The sequence below is a fragment of the Dipodomys spectabilis genome, unplaced genomic scaffold (genome assembly GCF_019054845.1).
Source record: "Dipodomys spectabilis isolate Male_0828 unplaced genomic scaffold, ASM1905484v1 ptg000046l, whole genome shotgun sequence".
Classification (NCBI taxonomy): Eukaryota; Metazoa; Chordata; class Mammalia; order Rodentia; family Heteromyidae; genus Dipodomys; species Dipodomys spectabilis.
In genome coordinates this window covers 2809737-2826425 of record NW_024870723.1, presented here as the reverse complement: position 1 = coordinate 2826425, position 16689 = coordinate 2809737, and the positions used below count along the sequence as shown (strand labels likewise).

General features: G+C 43.4%; 1 protein-coding gene across 1 annotated transcript in view; it reads left to right on the top strand.

Moving 5' to 3' along the window:
* The window catches only part of Astn2 (astrotactin 2), an 887273-nt gene that overhangs the window by 205923 nt on the left and 664661 nt on the right, over positions 1-16689 (top strand). The window lies entirely within an intron of this gene.

Sequence of the window (16689 nt, the reverse complement as noted above, 5' to 3'; positions counted from 1 at the left end):
GATAGGAATTGCTCAGATTTAAATCTCAGCCACCTAGGATTGCAGCTGTGAACCACTGGTGCCCACTTCCCAAATCTTTGTAAACAGTTTAACTTATACTCTTATAGAATTCCCATGTACATAATATGTGTATATGTGGCTATATTGGTACATGTGACAACATATACTATAATGAAGTCACCTCACTCACTCATATTAGTGTATAGCAATTTGATAGTTTACTAATCAGTGAATGAAGTGTCTGTTTCTGAATCTACCATGCCTCCCTACCTTGTTCTTTTTTCCTTTCTGTGCCAGTCCTGAGTTTTGAACTCAGAGCCTGGGTGCTGTCTATGAGCTTTGTTCCTCAAGAAATCGTAATCTACCACTCAAGCCATAGCTCCATGTCCAGCTTTTTGGTACCTAAATTTGTTGGTATCTAAATTATAGATAGGAGTCTCAGGAAGTTCCTGCCTGGATTATCTTCAACCCATTATTCTCAGCTCTCAGACTCTTGAGTAGCTAGGATTATAGGCATGAGCCACTGCTGCCCACCATATTTACCTCATTCTTTTTTTTTTTTTTTTTTACATTTTACCTCATTCTTTTTGAAGGAGGTATAGGAATCTACAATATGTTCATATGTGAATGTGTTCCGTATACTGAGGTTTATTTTGTGGGTTAGTATCGTAATTTCTTTATTTATAATGAATCAAAAGGTATCTCTGCATAATGTAGGTAGCCAGTTATACACCTGGCAGGTGCAGGTAATTCTGTAGAGCAGAGGCAGAATCAAGGTATCAGAGAGCAGCTCCAGCAGTGTCCGTGGTGAGTACAGCCCTATTTACCCATCTCTAAAGTCTGTTTCATGCCCTCAAGGGTGCCTTCCTATATTCTCATCTCCTCAGGCCACACCCTCCTTATCACACCTTCATTTCATGTCTGGTTTGTTTTCCTGTGATTCTTTCTGCTCTCTCCTAATAAAGTAGTCCAAGGTCTCTTCCTTTGTCAAAGGGCATTCCTCTCATAAGAGAAAGGGATAGTTCACTCTGTGTGCATGCGTGCATGCGTGCGTGCGTGTGGGGGGGGGGGATGCTAGGAGTTGAGCTCTGTGTTTTGTGTATATTAAGCAAGTGTTCTAACACTGAGCTGTACCCCCAATCAAGCAGTCCTTCATAATGAGTCTTTTTGTTTAAGTACAACAGAATGAAGGTTTTTCTTTACTCTCCTACCTCAACTTAGAGCCTAGGATGGAAGGATAGAGAATGAGCATCATAACAGCAGTGTCCCAAGAGGATAGGAAGTAGGTAAATAGATAGACACACAGACAAAGGTAGATAGAAAAGTTGACAAGTAGACAGATGATATTCCTTATCTTTCTGATATGTCCTTCTCAGGTTGAGCCTTACTTTCGTTCAGGATTTTGGTCCAGGAAGCCTTAGGGTGGGTGGGACACCTACCTACCTCTCTCATTATGTCACTGTAATGAACCCCATGTAGAAGATGGATGGCAACTATTGTCTCTGTTGTTGCTACCAATACCACCCAATTTTTACCACCTTTGTAGAGCTTTCCGGGAGTTATGTCAACTGCACCTCATAGAAAATGTGGGTGATATGGTCTAATAACGTCTACACTTTTCAGAAGAGGAGACCGAAAGAATTAGGGGTGAATAACTTATCAAGAGCACACAGAAGGAAACTAGCTCAGCTGTGTCTGGCTGAAGCAGGAGAGCTGTTGCGGCGGTAGAGACAGGGGTGGGATTACACCTAACCTCTCATCCTGAGGATGAGGGTCCCCCCAGAGCTCTCCAAACTCCAGGGGTGGCTGAATGTGACACAGAGACCACGGGCGGGCTCGTTGTCACCCGCAAAGCAAGGAGGAAAAACCCATGAGTAGTTTTTAATCTGTTCACTGAGGCACAACACTGCCCTACTGTCACTTCGAATTTCTCCATCGCTGGGCAGGAAGTTGGCAGTCAAGAAGCCACTATTCCATAGTGAGGGCCCACCATCGCTATCAACAGCTCACACTAGGATGCCCAAAAGGGAGATGATTATGATAAACTCTCTCTCTCTGTCTTTCTGTTTCTCTGTCTCTCTCTCACACACATACACACACATACATACACACTCATGAAGGTCATGAAAATGTCACCTTTGTGGATACTGTATGAATTTTCAGAGCTCTTTCATACCAGTCCTTCATTCAATGCCCACTCTTGCCACCCATACTTTCTTTCAGAAAAGTACACTTCTTGAATTTCCAGACCTCCCCCCATCCCCCCTCTCTCCCCGCAACGCTCAGTCAGTCTTGCTGATACTCAACATTCATTTTGCAAAATTATTACGTGTAGCATGCTCTGATACGTTTTGTGATCTTTATGTCTCCTCTCTGATGCTGGCATGATTTCCCCATACATAAATGGAACAAAACCTGCAGTTTTAAAAGCTCTCTCCTGGGGGAGACCTGCGGTGGGGTCATATCTCTTACCACCAGTTGTCTTGCCAGCAGAGCTTTTGGCTTAGAGACAGAGGCATAAGGTCAACTGAAGGGATTCAGGGTGAGGAGGAGGATGAAAAATTGGGCCTGGTGTTCACTCAAGGCCCAGAAGAGGCCCTTCTGTTTTATCCCTACCTTCTAGTAGGTAGACCACTGGTGCCCTTTACTCACGTCCATCCTTTTCTCTTGAAAGTTCTCAATCTGCCTTACCAAAGGACCCCTTGGGTAACTTTCATGGTATCACCTGTGACATTCTCTTCTTACTCCCGGATTCCCTCATTCTGCGCCGTACATGGATAACACCACCCCTTTTAAGCCCCATGTCCTCTTCCCGCTTAACCCAGATGCCCATGACGTTGTCAGTGAGTCAGAGAAACTCCCTTCCTAACTTCAAGCTCCTGTTCTGACGTGTCTGGAAGAGCTGCCAGGGCTAAGTGGGGGCAAATGTCAGACAGAGGGCAGGGGTACATTAACCAGAGAGGTACTGCACCCTACTGGTTCAGCAAGGGATGCCTGACAAACATTCCCCAGCTTCAAAAGAAGGAAAGTTTGGAAATGGCTTTCTTAGCACCAAACTTCCTCGGACTTCCTTATACAAAACTTTCTTCTGTTCTCCTCTTCCAAAGCTCCCTTTGAATTCTGAATGATAGACTCTGCCCCAGGTACCTGTGTCACCTTGACATTTCCATCAGCCATCTGCAAAACCATGGGCCACCCACAGAGGGAGGTGGCTGACATGTAGTTCCTGCTCTTTCTCTTTGGATGTACTTCCCTCTCACTACTCATCAACTCATTCACACATTTTTCAATTGATGGACTTAACAAATGTTTACCAATACCTACTAGGTGTTATTGTGGCATACATACAAAACAAAATGTGGAATAGCTTTCTCCTAGGAGCTCTCAGTTTTAAAGATGATTGAACAGTAATCGTTGTTTTATTGTTATATATATATATATCTCCTTTGCATTTGTAGAATGGCTTTATAAACCTATGATAAATCCTACGTGATTAGACCTTTCTGAGAGGTAAGGAACTTTGCCTTGGCTCAGAGAGATTAAGTCTTTTACTCTTGCCACCTAGGATTTGGTGGTAGAGTTACATCTATCCTTATCCTTGAATTCAAGTTCAGTACTTTGTTTTCATTGGTTTCCATTCCATTTACTTTATGGGACTGCCTACAAAAAGAAAGATGGCAGATCTATTCATAAAAACACATTCATCAGAACCAGCCAGCCTGGAAACCAATCAGAATTGAATTTTCTTTTGTTGCCCACCTTTATCCTCCACATGCATTTTTCTCGCCGGTTGATGGGCAAAGCAAATGTCACTTGTACAACAGCAGAATGTTCATCTTTGCTCCAACTGATCATCACATATGGTGGGGTTAACAAGGTCATTTAAGACCAGTTCTTGACATGTCAGCCTTTGCAGCATTATTGTAATGCCTCGATTCTTTCATATTTCGTCCTGCAGACTAGCCCTGCCACATGCTTTCCTAAGCTTGGAAGAAACAGAGGGACCCATGCCTCTATCAGATCAGAGCTTGGCATCCCTACACAGCCATCCTCTGAGCTGTCTCTACAACTCGCTAAAATAAGATATAGACAGAGATTTGTCATGGAATCACAAACAGGAATGTCACCAAAGCTGTCACCAGAGCCCCTTAAAATGTCACTTCTCTGCATTAATTGCCGTGATAGCAAAACAAACGGGTATTCTCTGAACATTTGCTCTTCCTTCCCCCTTCTTCATGATTCTTTTCCCATCTCCCTGTCCTCCTTTCTTTCTACTCCCTCTGAGACTCCCTCCTCTTTCTCTCTGGGGACCCTCCGGGCGTGCTGACTTGATTAGACTGTGCCCAGCTAGGCAGTCCCACACAATGACAGATAAGGGTGATGGAGGTTTGATAAATGTCAAGGGCTTCTGTGGTTGTTCTCTGATTGATCAGGCTGAAGCAATTGCCCAGTACTCAGGGGACATTGTACCTCCTGTCCTGGTCCCCCCCCTAGAATGCCTGGAAATTGCCCAGTTGGGCGCTAGCTGTCGCAGAGAGACTGGGCAGCTCACCTCCCCCCTGCCCCTCTGTTTCCAACAAGGGATAATTGGCCTGTATTTCCCCAACTTCTTTCTCCTTTGGAATGCAGTAATAGTACCCCTGTCCACAATTATGATCTGTCATATTTCCTCTTGTATTTTCTAATTAATGTGTGCTCATTGTATGTAGAAAACTGATAAGTAAAGTCTCTAAATACCTGATGAAATAACCTTTGTAACTGTTTACCATTTTTTTCTTTTCTGTTTTACCTAATAATTGTTTTAATACCTTGCATTTTTATTTAATTTTAAATCATAGGCCTTTCAGCATGTTTATGATTCTATTTTAGGATTGCTTCATATTTTACTTGCTGCTGCTATTCCCGCTCTATTTTGCATTCAGCACTAGCAACCATGGTTGGCCTTAAATTTGTTCTCGCGCTTCCTCTCTACTTCCTCAGGGCATATTCCCAGGAGTGGAATTACTAGGTCAAGTGTCTGTTTTAAAGTTCTTGATACATGCTTAACTAAATGTCTTCTTGCCAGGATGTCTCCATAAACACTAGTAAAATGATTTAAAAAATTTATTTCTATGTATTTATTAAGTCAACAAATTTTAATTAAATATCTACTATGTGTCAGGAAATAGTGTCCTGAAGATAAAGCAATGGGAGAACCACATTGAAGTCTCTTTTTATTTCTTTTCTTTTTCTTTGAGTCTCTTTCTGTAGAGCTTGCTTTCTTGTGTAGGGAGATTATAAAGAAATAAAGAAAAATATATCATACCCACTATCAAGTGATAATTGCAATGGGAAGAAAGGTCTTAGTGCTGAGAATGAGCTAATGTCTAAAACAAATATTTTAAATATAACTGAGGAATAGGTCTTTAAGAGATGGAATAGCAAGTTCAGAGGCCCTGTGATTTCACTATGTTGGAACATTAAAGAAATAAGAAGGACAGAAATGGACAAACAGTAAACAAGTGCAGCAGTGGTACTCACTAGACACTATGTTGAAAATGAACTGTACAACTTGTGAGTGGGTGGGGACGGGAAGGAAAAAGTGGAAGAGAGCAAGGGAAGGGTGACGTGTGTCTAAAACAAATGTATTCTTTACCTGAATTATGTAACTGTAAACCCTCTGTACATCATCTTTATATGAACAATAAAAAAATTTATAAAGAAGAAATAAGAACTGTTTCAGGGAGAGAGCCCTAGATTAAAATTGGAAAGGTCTTGAAAAGCCTGATTGTGGGATTGGCTTTTCCATGATTGAGATGATGGTCAATGGAAAATAGGAGAACTTATTTCTTATAAAGGTTTAGATTAGGGCCAACTGGAAATGCTGGAGGGACTAGAGAATAGAGACAGCAATCTAAAATCTTATGGGTGAAGTCCAGATATATTTGTGTGCTTTCCACTTTGTTTACATGTGAGGCATTTTTAAAACATCTGTATGAAGCTATCAGTAGTTTTCAATCATAGCAATAACATTTTACATCAAGACCCACATTCCTGCCTCATTGGATGGTTTTTTTTCTTTTCTTGGCTGTAATGGGAATGGAACTGAGAACCTCTTGTTCTCTACCACTTCATCCAGGCCTCCAGCACCTTTGCACTCCACTTTGTTTTCTAGAGAGTGTCTCACACTTTTGCTAGGGTTTGCTTCAGACTGTAATCTTTCTACTACTGCTTAGGATCCTCCTGCCCTTGCTTTCTGAGTAGCTGGAATTACAGACATATACCACCACAACTAACTCTCACTTGACTGGTCAGAATTCTGGGAACCCTAGGCTTGTTCTTCTCACTCCAGCATCAGCAGAGCTGATTGGTGCTGCTTCCCATGGAAGGGCTTCTCTCACGATGTCCTCAATGGCTGCTTCCTAAGCCATTCTCTTAACCCGTTTTTTTTTTTCATCCCCTAAGGGCTTTTGAACACCAGCCTTCTCCTCAAGCAAGGGAAAATTGAGATAGTCTTTTGGATATGATCAGTGGAAACAGGAAGTAGATGAGTGGGAGGGCTGAGGGGCTCTAGGACCTTCTACAAAGTGTGAACACCCCCCCCCCATTACTCATTAGTCCAAGAGACACAGAAAAAGAAACCACTCTCGTTTATCTCCATGCTCTTCTAGCAGAAGAGCAGAGAACAGGAGCCTTTTGAGAAGGTTGGCCACAGAGTTGAGAGTAGTTTAGAAACCCAGCTCTAGCCAGGAGTGGTCGTTTATGTTTATAATCCCAGCACACTGGAGTCTGAAGCAGGAGAACTGATAGTTTAAGACTAGCCTGAGATACATAATGTGACCGGAGGAGGAAGAAGACAAAGAGGGAAGAAGTGAGGGAAGGAGGAAGGGAAGAAAGAAAGGAAAAATAATCTAGAAAGGGAGGGAGGAAGAAAGGGAGGGAGGCAGGGAGGAGGGAAAGAGAGACAGAGACAGAGACAGAAACAGAGACAGAGAGAGCACAAGCCCAGCTCCTGCCCTGGTGGCCTATGTCAAGCATCACCTTTGAAATGCACAATGTATGAACACTGGAGCAAGTCCTTAATGCCTTTGCAACCTAGTGTCCTTATCTCCAAAACGGTATTACCTTTTACAGGATTCACTGAAAACCAAGGAGATCATGAACAAAATATAGCAATAATAAGTGGATGCTATTGTTAATTTTTTTAAGAAAACGTTCACTGTCCTCGGCAAACAGAAGCTCACAAAGATAATTATCTGTGGTTGCAACAGATAATAGCAGGGCTTGTGGTGGCTTCAATACAGACTTCTAACTTTCTGGCTACTGTCATCTTAGTGTTTCTTCCATAGCACTTCAGTTGTGTGCTTTGCTCTACTGCAAGAGGGCACTTGTGTAGACATACTGGAGGAATAAATGAATGATGAATGAATTCTGGACTGAAAGAGACTAGTTTGTCCCTAGAGGAGAGTCAGATTGATAGTCACTCTCCTGTTCTTGCTCTACCAACCCCATCCCTGGTTACTTCTTCCTTATCGCCCACAACTTTCTGATTTTTTTTCCTTCCTCCTCCCATCTATTATTGCTCATGAGGTATGGTATCTTCCCTGTAGGAGATGTAATGGACAGGTTCTTATGCCCCACTATGTCAGATATGAGTCACAAGATGATGCTGGAATTTTGAAAGTGAGTGATTTATCATCATCTATAAGAATTCATTTGGAAAGGACTACCTTGGGACCTTTGCATTACTTTTTTCTTTTCCTGGATAGTCTTTTATCTAGGCATCTGAAAAATTGATTCCCCACTTCCTTCCGATCTTTTTTCACATGCTGTCTTATCTCCAAGATCATCCATAACCACCCCACATAAAGTGATATGAGTGGTTAAATACACATGCTACATTCCGAGTACTCTTTACCCCAGTTACTTTTTTCTTCCTAGTTTGGTCACCCTGGCCCACTTTCTCCACTTGTGTACCCATTGTCTGTGTCTCTCCAGGGGTTTTTCTTTTATGTTGCAGGCTTGTTGTTCAGAATGTTGCCTGGAATTATATAGAAGGTGAATGTTTACACAAATGAGTAACTGCATCAATAGATGACAGGTCTAGAATGTCTTCGTTTAGTTCTTTCAGGACTCACAAAACTGCTATTTTAGGACAGCAAATGAGGGTTAGGTTTAGTGGCAATAGGAGTAGTATTAGTTACATAATATACACTTATATATAAAGAACAATTTTGTGTGTGTGGTAGGTACTTCTAATTTTGAGATGAGGAGCAAAAAGAGCCAAGATGTCTTATCTAGGATCCTGCACATGTTATTGGCAGGATGTGTCATCTAGCTCTTCATTACCTTTTTACCTATACTCTGCCAGGGAAGGGTATAAGGACCAGGTCTTCTCAGGACATAATCCTAGACTTCATGGAAAAAGAATCATCGTTCCAAAATAACAAGTGTTGACATGTTGTTTCCACCTCAAGAACCTTTACGTGTGTGTTTGTCTCATTTTCTTAGTTATCCTTTTGAGGCTGTTAGGAAATGACCGTTGTGTGCCTTCTCACTTGACCTCTACAGCCTTGCTCATTCTGCCTTGTCTCCGTTCCTTGAGGGACATTCTCTGCCTGCCAGGTCTTCTTCTATTCAAACACCCCATGACAGAACTTTGTATATGTGGGATATTGAATGTCTTAAATGAGCAGATCCTCATGCCAGGCCATGTCATCTTGGTCCAGTTGTCTACCTCTGTTCACATTGGAGCTCCTCTTTTTGTTGTATTGGTACTAGGGCTTGAACTCAAGGCCTTGAGCTCTTGCTTGGCTTTTCTGCTGAAGGCTGGTGTTCTATCACTTGAGCCACACTTCCATTTCTTCATACTGCCACTCAGATCCCATCAGTATTGCCTTGATGGTTGGTGGAGTCTCAGGGTACCCAGCCAACGTACCATAGGTGCTATCAAGCCACCTGTAAGCTTTGTTCACTAAAGGAGACATCCGTGACTACAACAGAACCTCAAAGCTTCATACCCTGACCAGAACAGTGAGGAGTCCATCTGTTTGGAGCAGGACCCTTGTGCCCTGTTTCAAAAGGCTCAGTGTAGAAAATAGATAATTCAAGGAGTGACAGATTACTTTCCTAAATGGTCCTTTATTTTACAAAAGCATTCACAACAGGATTTATTTCCGTATTTAGCCTTCTGCTAGTGCATGAAAAGGGCAAGGGGATTTGCAACTTTTAGTTTGCAAACTTCTTTAAAGATATCTAGGACTACAAACCAGACCACAGCTATAATGTGGGGCTTCCTGAGGATGGCCAGTAGTAAGAAGATGGACGTGGAAGGAGGCAAGTGTTGTATAAACCCAGTAGATGCATTTTGAACTTGGATAAGGTAACTCACTTCTTTTAGTCTCAGATTTCATCTGTGAAATGAGTTTAGTAATGATTAAGAATATATGCATGGTCTGGTGCAGACCATGCAACGTTGGGTGGCTCCCCCATTCCTGTGCCTCCGGTCTCCCACTTGTACCACGAGCAATGTGGACCCTTGCACGTCCAAACTGACACTCTCCCATTTCTGCTTCTTGTGTTGGAATCCTGGCACTGTGGGTACCATGTGATGTGAGATCAGTAGAAGCTGGATTGGAACTCAGTGCCCTACCTCAGGCAGGCAGGACTAGTGGAGAGAGAAGATGAGGAAAACCCAGGCAGAAACAGAAGACTTTATCTCCTGTAAACCTCTATCTACCCATGCATCCTTACCCAGAAATGCTGCAAAAAGGGAGCAAAACACGCCAGTAACTAGCATTTTGAGCTGGCTCATTCGTAGCATAGGCCATTCTCCAGGCCCTGTCAGCAGCCTCGTGGCTCCAGGATGGTTCCCTTAAGTGTCTCAAGGAGGTCAGCGGAGGGGAGAGATCACTTCCTCATGATTTCCCTGGCGAACGAAGCCTTCAGAGACCAGATGCCTCCACTTCATTATAATTACGTTAAGTGCCGCCTGATTGGCTCTGTTTATCACCCCGGGAAACAGCCTCACCCAGAGGACAGACAGGCCCCCTGCTCTGGCTCAGTGCATCACCAGCTGTGTCCATGGCAGTGAAGGCTTTGGTGCCCTACAGTCTCCTTCAGGGAAGACAAAGCCACAGAGCAGAGGGTGCTTGTGTGAACTGAGCTGTGACTTCAGCATACAAGCCTACCTCTACTCCCTATTCCACTTATAACTCGTGTCTCAGACAGAAGACAAGATGGACTTTCTAAGAAAGGACGTTGCTCTGGAGTGATGTCTTGGTTGGTGCCTGAAGCTGGGTAGAGTCCTCGTAAGACATAGACAACAAGGCGATTTTTACATGGTGTCCTCACGTGGTCACAAAATAAAGCTCTTCTCACCTATAAAAGTCTGGAGTGTGGTAGAGAATATTCTTTTTAGCAAAGGCTGGGTTTCACAACCCCAGGAGCCCATGCATGGCTTTGGGGGAAAAGCATGTGATTGGTGAAACTTTCTGAGAGACCAAGGCTTCAACCAGGCTACTTAAGGCCTAAGTAGATCAAAGGAAAAAGGTGGAGGGATAGGTAAGGACTTCTCTGTAGCCTGTTGGCTGGGGGAAAGAGCAAGGTTGCTCAAGTCCACTCTAGAAAATGTATTGATTTTTACTAGCAAATTAGCAAGTGCCCCTGTCTGTCTCTCTCTGTGGCCATCTCAAAATGAGGAAAATAAGAGCACAAATCCCAAGCTGTTGTAAGACCCAATGAGTTAATATGTGTCGTAGTGCTTTGCAGAATTCTTACGGCACAGAAAAGGTGAATTACTGCTATTTAAATTTAAGTCTGCTGTGAGCTCTCTGTGAATGCGTCGCAGGCCGGATTCATTTATTCCTCACAACTATTTAGCGATTCAGTCATTCATTTGCTCACACCATATTCTCATTAGGACAGAGAGTCATGGCGGTTGCCACGACCCTGCCCTCAGAGATGAAGTCGTGGCAAATTCAGACTTCAGACTGGAGGCTGAACGACCCACCACATCTCACTGTCACTAAGGTAATCAGCGCCGAGCACCAGAAAGAAACTGAGTGATCAGGGAGCAGAAAGGAGGTACTTGGCCTTGATTCTTTTTTTTTCTGCTTGAGGACATTTGGGAAAAGCCACAGTTCAGCTGGAATCAGAGGACTGTATTGTAGTGAAGAACCAGACCAAGAGCTGAAGAACACAGGGAGTGACTTTGTCAGGAAAAATAGCTCATGTGATGACCCCACAGGCTACTGTGATTGGAATGCAGAGGGAGAGGTTGTGCTAAAGACTTCCACCAAACACAGAGGGAGAAACTGAGGCACTGCAGGCTGAAGTGGCTTTACGCATAACTGGATGGGAGGGTAGGATACACCCGAGAAGACTGCTGTTCTTTCTTTCATTCTTCATTTCTTTTCTTTCTTTTTGTTATTGTGTGTGGGGAAAGCAGTGTTCTACTTCTTGGGATTTGAACTTGGCCTCCCACTCTTTCTTGGCTTTTATTTTATTTTCTCAAGGCTAGAACGTTACCTCTTGAGCCACAGCTCCACTTCCAGCTTTTGGCTTGTTAATTGAAGATAAGAGTCTCAAAGGTTTTCCTACCTGGGCTGGCTTTGAACCATAATCCTCAGATCTCAGCCTCCTGAGTAGCTGCGGTGACAAGTGTGAGTCATTAGGGGCTGGCCAGCATGTTTTACATACAGTGCTCTTGGGAGGGCGTGGTGGTGAGTGCTGCTTTTTCAAGGATGAGAGAACAGCCGTATTGAAGATGCAGGACAGTGTCTGCCAAGACCAGGACTTAGGCTGGCGAGGCAGGCGGAGAGAGAGAGAGCCCAGGTGAGTTTGGATTTATCTGTTTTAATTCTCCTGGGTTTACAGGGTGGAACTAGATTAATTTCAAAATAACCCTGTCCATGCTCCAGGGTTTAATATCTCCAGTGTCTCCTGGGTCATCCTTGGCGTGAGGAGGCCTTGCTCAGATCAGTGGTATATAAAGTGTTTTCACTTTTTCATTATCCCAGGTGTGTGTGTGTGTGTATGTGGGTGTGCACGCACGCGTGTGCATGTGAGTTCACAGAGGGAAATGCACAGGACCTGGCTGAAATCATATTTATTTTTTGCAAGATATGCAGTAGAAAACCACTTATTTCCCTATGTGAATATGCATGAGATTGGCCTCCCCCAACCCCTACACACACACACACACACACACACACACACACACACACACACACACACACACACACACACACACATACACACACCCCCTGGGAGGCATGGGCGAAGGGGAAAGATCCCCCTGTGACTGCTGTTAAAGCCTTGCCCTTAGCTGCCGGCACCCCATTAATCAGGGGGAACAGCAGCCTCATGAACTGTGAAATTGGCAGCCCCCTGACAGCTCTGGGACCCAGTCGAGCACGGACTCCATTTCACAGCTGGAAAGTGGCAGTGTGGAATGGGGAGGAGGCTGCGGGGCCCAGCTGGCGAAGGCAACCGTGCTCCCCACTCAGCTTTGGCAGATCCCAAGCAAGTCTCGCTGAGGAAATGCCTCTGGGTTAAGGTGGTGGGTGAAGGGAGGAGGGAGAAGGAGTAACTGGCAAGAAAAAGAGCACGCGGAATCATAATGGCCTCCTAATAAGACACGGGGAGTCGTCTGTTGAGTGCCAGGCACCACACAACTCAATCTTTAGAGGTTTGTTTTTAGGGCATGTGTACATGTGTGCGTGTGTATGCGTGTGTGTGTGTGTGTGTGTGTGTGTGTGTGTGTGTGTGTGTTATCAGAGCTTGAACTCAGGGTCTTACGCTCTGGCTTTGTTTTTGTTTTCCACACAAGGCTGGCATTCTACCACTTGAGTCATACATGCTCCACTCCAGTTCCAGCTTTTTATTGTTTAACTGGAGATAAGAGTCTCATAGACTTTCCTTCCTGGGCTGGCTTAGAACCTCGGTCTTCAGATCTCAAGTCTCCTGAGCTACTAGGATTACAAGTGTGAACCACTGATACCCAGCTTGAGATTTCTTGACTTAATACTTACAGCCCATTTTTATAGTTGATGCCAAGCAGGGCCTCACAGAAGTTAACCGCTGCTTGCCCTGCAGTAGGGGTGGGACTAGGCAGTGACTTCCATCTGACTCCAGAGTCCATGCCCTATAGCCTCTGATGTGCTAGGGGAGCCAAAACTGGCAAAGAGAATCACATTTATTCAAGGGTCATTTGCAGTGCACATCCCATGCACCCGGTCCCTCCACTATGTGCTGGGTCATGGTGGGGATGAACCACAGAGACAACTTAATGGTTGTGAGTGAGAAGATGGGGTAAGCTGTGTTCACATCTCTAGGTCATTCATTGTGGAATGGGAAGAGCACAATGTTTGCTTGGATTTTTACCAGACTATGAGTTGGGATTCATTATTTGACCTCTCTTTGGCCTTAGTTTCCCCATCTCTGAAGGAGTTACAGTAGGGTTTTGTTAGTTTATAAATTGCTGTGAAAATTAAACGAGATGTTCCATGGAATGATGTCCGTGTTCCATGGACAGTGTTCACCGCCTTAGGGAGTCATCAATAAATAATGGCTCTGAGGGTGCTGGTGTATGGATATGAGCAAATATTCCAGTAGCACCCAGGAAATAGCACTGAAATGTGGTGAGGACAGACAGCAGTGGAAAGATCTCCTAAGAGGATGGCATTGTTCTGAGTCTTGCAGATAAGTTTATTTGTTTAGGGCCAGGAAGAAAAGAACTGTAAAGGTTCTGAAGCAACTTGTACACTCTATGATGCTGTGAGAAGTACAGAGTGGCTGGAACAGGGGGCCTTGCAGAGATCAACAGACTGGAGAGGGAATCTGGGGCCTTGGGTGTTATGTGGATGTCACCAGAGAATCATTGTAAACATTTAATTTCTGAGCTCCTGACCTAGATATCCCCGCCTCCCTCAGAAACATCATTAATATGGTAGGCATAAGCTTAGATCAGAATCAAGACAAAGAGATTGAAATCAATGGAAGATGAATGTTGGGGACCAAAGGAAGGGAGCACCACACCACAGCATGGACCTCCAAACGGGTACCCTGGGGTTGTATTCAAAGCTTAGCTACTGATCTACTATTTGAGTCAAACACTGTGCCCCGGACCTCAGTTTCCCCATCTTTAAGTGAAATCCAGTATTCTTAGAGCAAACCATCTATCTCCTGTTGGACGAAGTTGAGAATCCTTCCCTTAAAGGAAGATGTGTTCTAAGGAAAGAGTTTCCAACACATTAAAAGGTACAAGAAGATTAATCCCTAACTACAGATGGTGAGCTGACTTATGGATCCATACAGATACAGCCATGGGTGTATCTGAGACTGAGGCCCTGAGCATAAGGCTGAAAGGCCATGTCTCTGCTTTCTGGCCAGGGGTCTTTGGATGCTGAAGGTATAGGACAGAATCCCCAGGGTCCTCATGATGTCCTTATAGTTACTGAGGGATACCAGTGTGAGAGGAAAGAGATGAGACTTCTCTCCAGGAGCCAGGGGAAGAATGCTGGGCCCTTCCTCCTTGTTCAGGCTCCTGGGAGGAACTTGCACTTAATGGAAGCTGGGAAAACGGCTAGGAGATTGTTGCCTGTGACAATGACAGTAATCACAACCATCAACACAACAAGTGATTGTATACTCTTTGCTACCGACATCCACGGTCCTCCCAGATGGAAGAAACCCAAGGGTGAAAACTGTAGATCTATGGGGGCTGTAAAATGAGAATATGCAATTTTGACAGTCTTTTATAGAGTAGGTTTTTTTTTTTTAATGTGGGCTTATGTTTGAGCTTTCCTCTGAAAATATTTACAAAGTACAGGGTAGTTTCCAGTTCCTTGTGGGGAAGGAATCTATAGCTTGCAAAAGCAAGAATGATTTGAGCACTGGACTAGCTGTTCCAAAAATAGAACTGCTAGAAAAATTGGGCTACACACCTGGACACTTTCACATGAAACAACTTTGGTGCAGTAGGCTTTACTAATATGCTATTAATACAGGGTTGTACAGAGCCAGACTGGGTATGGTTTATTCTATGTGTCTTTCATGTCATGGATGTAGGAATGAGTGAGATACATTGTTTAATGCCTCTTTCCCTCAGATTGTGTTCAGCTGCAGTGGAGATTAGAACACATTAAATAGTTGCAAGTAGTAAATTAGGTTAGAAAACATGCACTTGTTTGGTGTAGTCCCTTGGTTTAAATAGTGATTTTTTTTTTTCTCCCTTGGACCCTTCAACACGCCACTCTAATGTCTTAGGAGTTTGGGCAAAGGACATTATTGCACATGTTATACAGGACACAAAATGAGACTATAAGCTTTAGGAACTAGACTCAGAATTGCTATGTTCTCTAGTTATTATAGTTTACTTGGACGTCTGATTTTTTAAAACTATCTTTAACTAGTTGTAAAAAGGAGTGTCAATTCAGCATGTCAGTTTATGTGTACAATGCATATTCTTCATTGTCATCCCTTCCATCATTCCCCCTTCCAACTCACTCATCCCCTGGACTTATCCGCGTCCGTATTCACCTATATACATTGAATATTATGACTGTATCTGCCCGAGATTCATCTATTTTTTACAACCCGTTTTCCCTCTTTCTGCAGTATGCTTTGATCCTCAGGATGTAACAGGAAGTAGAGCTCTATAAAACCTGGGTATTAGATCTGTTCATTCTGAGTACTAACCTTTCCCGTAGATTCAGCTTATATCCTTCTATTGTTCCTTTTTCTTTCATCGCATTATTTTTTACATATTTATATTTTATTGTTATTCTTAAGGAGTTGTACAAGGGACATAATTTCATAATTCAGATTATGAGTACAGTGCTTCTTGGGCAACGTCACCTCTTCTTTCACTTTTTTTCCCATCTTCCCTCTCCCATAACTACCCACATGTCATATAATTCATTTTTAGCATAGTATATATTGAATAAAATGACTGCATTGGCTCACCCTTCTTCTTCCCATTTCTGTGTCTCCACCCGCCCCCCCATCTTCCACTGGCCAAGAAGAAGAAACAAAACATGGAAAGAAAGTTTTTCCATTTCTTAGAACTTGTGGTGACAAACAGGACCCTAGATGTTCAGAGGAGTTATGCCTTTGGTTTCCTCTCTTACTTGTATTATACCCTCCTTTAGTTAGTTGGTTTGTGTTTAAATGCATAGGGCTCCATATAACTTACCATGCTTACTTGAATTTTAGATCTAGCTTCCACATATGAGAGAAAATGTGTTGTTCTTAAGCTTGGTTTAACTCACTTAGCATGATTTATTCTAGTTCCATCTATTTCTCTGCAAATGACATAATATTAGTCTTTCTGGTGGATGAGTAAATTTCCATTGTGTGTTTGCACTACATTTTCTTGATCCACTCACCTACTGTAGGGTATCTGGGCTGTTTCCATAACTTGGCTATTGGGAAGAGTGCAGCAACAACTATAGATGTGCAAATGTCTTTATCATAACCTGACTTGTAATCTTGGGTAGATGCCCGAGAGTGGCATGTCTGGGTCATAGGGAAGATCTTCTAACTGTGTTCTCCAAAGTGGTTTACATTCATACCAACAGTGCAATAGGGTTCCTTTTTCTCCATATCCCCACCAGCATTTGCTATTGTTTGAATTCTTGATGATGGTGGTGGCCAATCTTCCTGAGGTGAGATGGAATGTCAGTGTTGTTTTGATTTGCATTTCCT